Here is a 6,060-nt window from a genome sequence, read left to right as displayed (position 1 = left end):
AGGTAAGGGGTTTCTTGGGACTTACAATTTATTACCAGTGACTTATTCGAAATTATGGAAGTTTAGCTGCTCCTCTAAGTCAATCATTGAAGAAAGAAATGTTTGAATGGACCACTGAAGCACAATTGGCATTTGAGAGATTAAAGACTGGCATGGTGACATTGCCGGTACTAGCATTGCCTGATTTTACACAACCTTTTGAAATTTAAACGAATGCATCTGGTCATGGAATTGAGGCCGTTCTTCTTCAGAATAAATGTCCAATAGCTTATTATAGTCAGACTTTTTATATTATGGAATGTGCAAAGTCGATTTATGAACATGAGTTAATGGTCGTAGTATTAGTTGTACAACCTTGGCGACCTTATCTATTGGGACATAAATTTGTGTTACGAATGGATTGAAAGATGTGATGTTTTTGTTAGATCGGCGGGTAATCCAACCTCAACATCAGAAATGGATTGCTAAGTTGTTGGGATATGATTTTGAAGTGAAATACAAACTGGAGGTTGAGAATAAGGTAGTTGATGCATTGCCAGGAGTTCCTCCAATGATCAATCTTGCTTCTTTGTCAGCTTCTGCAATCCTTGATGTTCAGATTGTTCGTGCTGTAATAGAAAAGGATCCCAAGTTGAGTGAAATTATTCAACTATCGTAGATGGATGATAGTAGTGTTCCATGGTTCACTTTGAATCATGGTGTTCTCAAGTATAAAAATCGATTAGTTCTTTTCAAGACTTCCACAATGATACCCACTATTTTGCATACATATCGCGATTCTGTTTTTGGTGGTCATTCGGGATTCTCGAGGACGTATAAACGATTAATTGAAGAACTTTATTGGGAAGGAACGAAAATGATGTGAAGAAATATGTAAAGAACCACTTGATTTATCAACAAAATAAATCTTTAGCCATGAGTGTAGCTGGTTTATTATTGCCATTAGGAATACCTAAAGCTCTATGGGAGCATATTTCTGTGGATCTTATAGAGAGGTTATTGAAAGCTAATGAGTTTGATGCTATTTTGGTTGTAGTTGACAGATTGAGAAAATACAACCACTTTATGGCCTTGAAACATCCATTTACAGCCAAGAGCGTGGCTGATATCTTTGTAAAGAAGGTTGTTCGACTTCATGGATATCCCAAATCCATTGTTTCTGATCATGATAAAGTGTTTATGAGCCATTTATGGTAAAAGATGTTTTGTGCTACAGGAACAAGATTGAACCATAGTTCAGCTTATCATCCACAATCGGATGGACAAACAAAGGTCGTGAATTGTTGTTTAGAAGCATATTTACATTTTTTTTTTTGTAGTGAGCGTCCGAATGAATGGATCAAGTGGTTGCATTAGGCTGAATATTGGTACAATACCACTTACCATATTTCCATAGGACTCACTCCTTTTCAGGCACTGTATGGTAGATTGCCTCTGCCGTTAATTTATTATTGGAATTCGAGCACTTTGAATTCTACATTGGATAAACAACTGAAGGAAAGGGATGCTACTCTCAATATTCTCATAGAGCACTTACGTGTGGCTTAGGATCAAATGAAAAAGTTTGCTGATAAGAAGCAGCGTGAGGTTGAGTATGAAGTGGGTGATTGGGTGTTCTTGAAAATCGGACCGTATTGTGAGACTTTGTTGGCTAAAAAAAGCAATGAGAAACTTTCACCAAAGGGTAGAAATATTGGCCTACAAGTTAGCGTTACTAGATAGAGGGACTATTCACCAAGTTTTTCATGTTTCTCGATTGAAGAAGTTAGCGGGTCCTCATTGTTGTCCTTCACCACTATTCACTGGCTTATTTGAGTGGATAACTGAACCAAAGTTGGTCTATTGTTATTGGCATAATCCGTATACTCAGGCTTGGGAGGTCCTTGTGCGATGGAAAGGATTTACTAGTTCATGAGGCTATATGGGGAGGTGTTGGATGATTTTTGTTGTCAATTTCCTACTTTGTAACTTGAGAACAAGTTGAATTTTGAAGCAGGGGAGTAATGTTAGACTACTTGTAATATATACTTGTGAGACGAAGGATAAAAATGGAAAAGGACTTATCTGTTTTCTATGTTTTTGGTGTGGTATTTTCCTCTAGAGTAGGAGGAAGATTAGAATCGTACTCTTTTATGTTTTTCATGTTTAATTTCAATAACAATCTCTACTTGATTCCTATCAAAAGCTTATATGCTTAAGTCGATTAGTTGGCAAGCTAATTCTATATTTAATCTTTTCTTCCTTGCACTCAATTCGTACATGAGCTAACTTTTAGTGTGATATAGTGTTAAACTAGTGCAAAACTCATAAGCTTAAGTTGATAAATTGGTAAGCTATGATATATTCAATCTTTCATTCTTTGTACTCAACTTGTATGCGTGCTCGCTTTTAGTATGATTTGATGTTAAACTAGTACAAAACTCATAAGCTTAAGTCAATAAGTTGGTAAGCTATTATATATTTAATCTTTTGTTCTTAGTACTCTACCCGTATGTGTAAATTGCATGAAATTTAACACGTGAGCTATTAATATTGAAAAATACAACATTTTTAGTAAGATATGGTGTTCAAGTAGTAGTAAAACCAAAAGGAAAAACTTGATTATGTTTAGGGAGAGTGATGAGGAAAATATTGTTGGAAGCAGGTCCCCATTCACAAGGAAAGGATATAATTACAAAGCATCATATGGAGATTTGTCTATGCAAGATTCAGATATAACTTTTGTTAGCTTGGGAAGACCGAGCATCGATCATATATTTCCTTCACTTTATGGCAGTCAAGATGTGGGAGGAAGAGCGACCACCACAAATTTTAAGCAGTACAGATCTTGACTTGACTCTCAGCTTTGAGTCTCTACAGTTGGGACGAATGTCGGTCGATATAAACTTTCCGTCTGAATTCTCTTCTATCTCGCAAAATAGTGACAGACTGTCTATCTCATCACAATCTATGGTAAAGTTCTGAGCTACTTGTTTTTGTTATCAGTGGTTTCGTTCACTTTTGTAATTCTTGTGGATATCTATCTTTTATATTGATGATCAGAGCCTCTTTCATACAATTTATGCCATGAAGAGTTTTAGAAGTACAAATTCTTTGCATATATCTTTGATCTATATTCATAGGATTCAGTTGTGAGATTACATTATAAAACTTTGTTTTTATATTAACTTTTAGGGTAATTGTAATAGACAACATTTTCAGGGGTAATAATTAACTGTTTAACTACATTTTTAAATAATTGCAAATATTACAAAATCTATCGATGTTAGACTCTAGCTATATAGTCTATCATTGATAAACTCCTAGAGTTGGATCTAAATTTTGCTATATCTGTAAATTCTTTTGCATTGTGCTTTATCTGCTGATATTTTGGGTCTCATTGCTATATTTGCAACTGTCTCTAACTTTTATACAATGTGCGCAGGAAGACGTTGAGGCTGAGATGCGGAGGCTGAAGCTAGAACTCAAGCAAACCATGGAAATGTACAGTACAGCCTATGAGCTGTCTCTTATACACATCTAGATGTGTATAAGAGACAGGGTGAAGCTGCATTGGCACTAGCCGAACAAGAAAAGGAAAAGTCGAAAGCAGCTATTGAGGCAGCTGAAGCAACTAGAAGAATTGCAGAATTAGAAGCACAGAAAAGAATGAAGGCTGAAATGAAAGCACTCAAAGAAGCTGAAGAGAAGAAAAAGGCCTTTGATGCATTGACACAAACTGATAATATCAGGTATAGAAAGTATACAATCGAGGAGATCGAAGCGGCAACAGAGTTCTTTTCCGAATCTCGTAGGATCAGATAAGGAGGATGTGGTCCTGTTTACAAGTGTGATCTTGATCATACTCTTGTTGCCATTAAGATTCTACGTCCGGATGTGACTCAAGGACGATCTTTGTTTAAATAAGAGGTTTGTTACCAAACATAACTCTCAGCTAAATATTTCTAGTGTACAAGCCAATTTTAAAATGAATAAAAGCATACAATTTCTGGAAAATTAGAACCATATGGAACTTTATCAACTGACTTGAAAGATAACCGTTCCATACAGGTAGAAGTACTTAGTTGTATATGCCATCCAAACATGGTTCTCCTCCTTGGAGCTTGCCCCAAGTACGGCTGCTTGGTGTATGAGTTCATGGCTAATGGGAGCTTAGAAGACCGACTTTTGCGACAAGGAAACACGCATCTGCTTTTGTGGCAACTTAGGTTCAAAATTGCAGCTGAAATTGGAACAACATTGTTGTTCTTGCATCAAACAAAGCCAGAGCCTCTTGTGCATCGTGATCTAAAACCAGCTAACATTCTGCTCGATCGTAACTTTGTCATTAAGATTAGTGATGTTAGCTTGGCCAGGCTTGTACCACCATCGATTGCTGATAGCGTAACACAATATCGAATGACATCAACTGTTGGAACATTTTGCTACATTTATCTAGAGTATCAACAAACCGGTATGCTCGGTGTGAAATCCGACATATACTCGCTAGGTATCATGTTTCTCCAACTAATAACTTCAAAGTCGGGATTGACTCACCATGTCAAAAGAGCTATCGAGAAGGGGACGTTTGAAAATATTCTCGATCCAGCTGTCCTCGATTGGCCTGTTGAAGAAGCTTTGTCGTTTGCTAAGTTGTCGCTCAAATGTGCTGAGTTAAGACGTAAAGATAGGCCGGATCTTTGGAAGGTCATCCTTCCAGAGCTTAACAAGTTAAGAATTATGGCAGAAGAAGCTTTGTCGATCCAGCTATCCTCGATTGGCCTGTTGAAGAAGTTTTGTCGTTTGCTAAGTTGTCGCTCAAATGTGCTGAGTTAAGACGTAAAGATAGGCCGGATCTTGGGAAGGTCATCCTTCTAGAGCTTAACAAGTTAAGAATTATGGCAGAAGAAAAATGCACCCAACACTGATGGAGACACAAGCCCTTCTCGCAGCAGCAGTCAAGTTTCTCTTCAGTTGGTAAGTTTAACATTGCATTATCATTTACTTTCATGAGAAGAATTTCTGCTTCCGAAGAAAACTACTTTTAACCTTATTTTCCCCTTTTAAAAATAGGTTTTTTTTTTTTTTTTTTTTTTTTTTTTTTTTTTTTTTTTATAAAAAATGTAGAGCTCTAAAAAGTATTCTAACAAAAAACTAATTTGGCATTAAGTTTTGGACTCTTAAAATTACTTTTGAAGTATTCTTTAAATAAACATTAACCCATTTTGTGTCAAGAAAATTTTTAGTACTACAGGAGTATCATACTCCTTTTATTCACACCATAGATTTATCTTCATAAATTCTAATAGACCCTATTTTAATTTTAAAATGATGTTGATGTGGCACACAATAAATGGAGAGAGTATGGATAATTTTCCTTATTCCCGTAGTATAGAAAAATTTATGGTTTTGTGTCCTTTCAAACATAATGATTTTGATGAATAAATGCGATCAAGCATAAGTTCATTAGATGATGTCAAAATCACTTTCAAGCACACTCTTATCTAGTTATTCATATTAAATCTATTGCAGGGAGCGATGGATTCATCTCCGCAATCGTACAACAGCTCGAGAAATCCGTCGACTAATTTTTTATTGTGAAAAAGATAAACACATAAACTTTTTATTTTATTATTTTTTGAAATGTTATATTGAAGGCAGGAAGGTTGACCACACAAATTAATTATCATTCATAACATATTTGATAGCCCAAGAAGAACTTAATTACAGAATATGTGTTTTAGAGCTTAACTTTAGACAATGATCAAATGTGAGGATGAAACCTTGCTTTATTGGAAGTTGGTATGATGTTCAAGGGAAGACTTTTTTCTTTTTTTTTTTTCTTTCTTTCTTTGTNTTTTTTTTTTTTTTTTTTTTTTTTTTTTTTTTTTTTTTTTTTTTTTTTTTTTTTTTTTTTTTTTTTTTTTTTGAGTACCAAGGGTGGGTAATTTATGTATATAAAGTTGGGATATATATATTTTTGTTCATCATTTGTTTCAATTATGTACAAATTCTCTTTCTGTTATTGTGTCATTCTTTTATAAGTTCATTTCATTTTTTATATTGGACAAGCAAAGATGG

At 35.0% G+C, this 6,060-nt stretch overlaps 1 pseudogene; it reads left to right on the top strand.

Annotated features, from left to right (window-relative positions):
• The first annotated feature begins 2,603 nt into the window (after nucleotides 1-2,603).
• Nucleotides 2,604-5,755, top strand: LOC120084854 (annotated as a pseudogene).
• Nucleotides 5,756-6,060: the final 305 nt, after the last annotated feature.

This window comes from Benincasa hispida, chromosome 9 (genome assembly GCF_009727055.1).
Source record: "Benincasa hispida cultivar B227 chromosome 9, ASM972705v1, whole genome shotgun sequence".
Lineage (NCBI taxonomy): Eukaryota > Viridiplantae > Streptophyta > Magnoliopsida > Cucurbitales > Cucurbitaceae > Benincasa > Benincasa hispida.
Note: the sequence above shows the minus strand (reverse complement) of the source record. Positions and strands in the feature narration are given on the sequence as shown.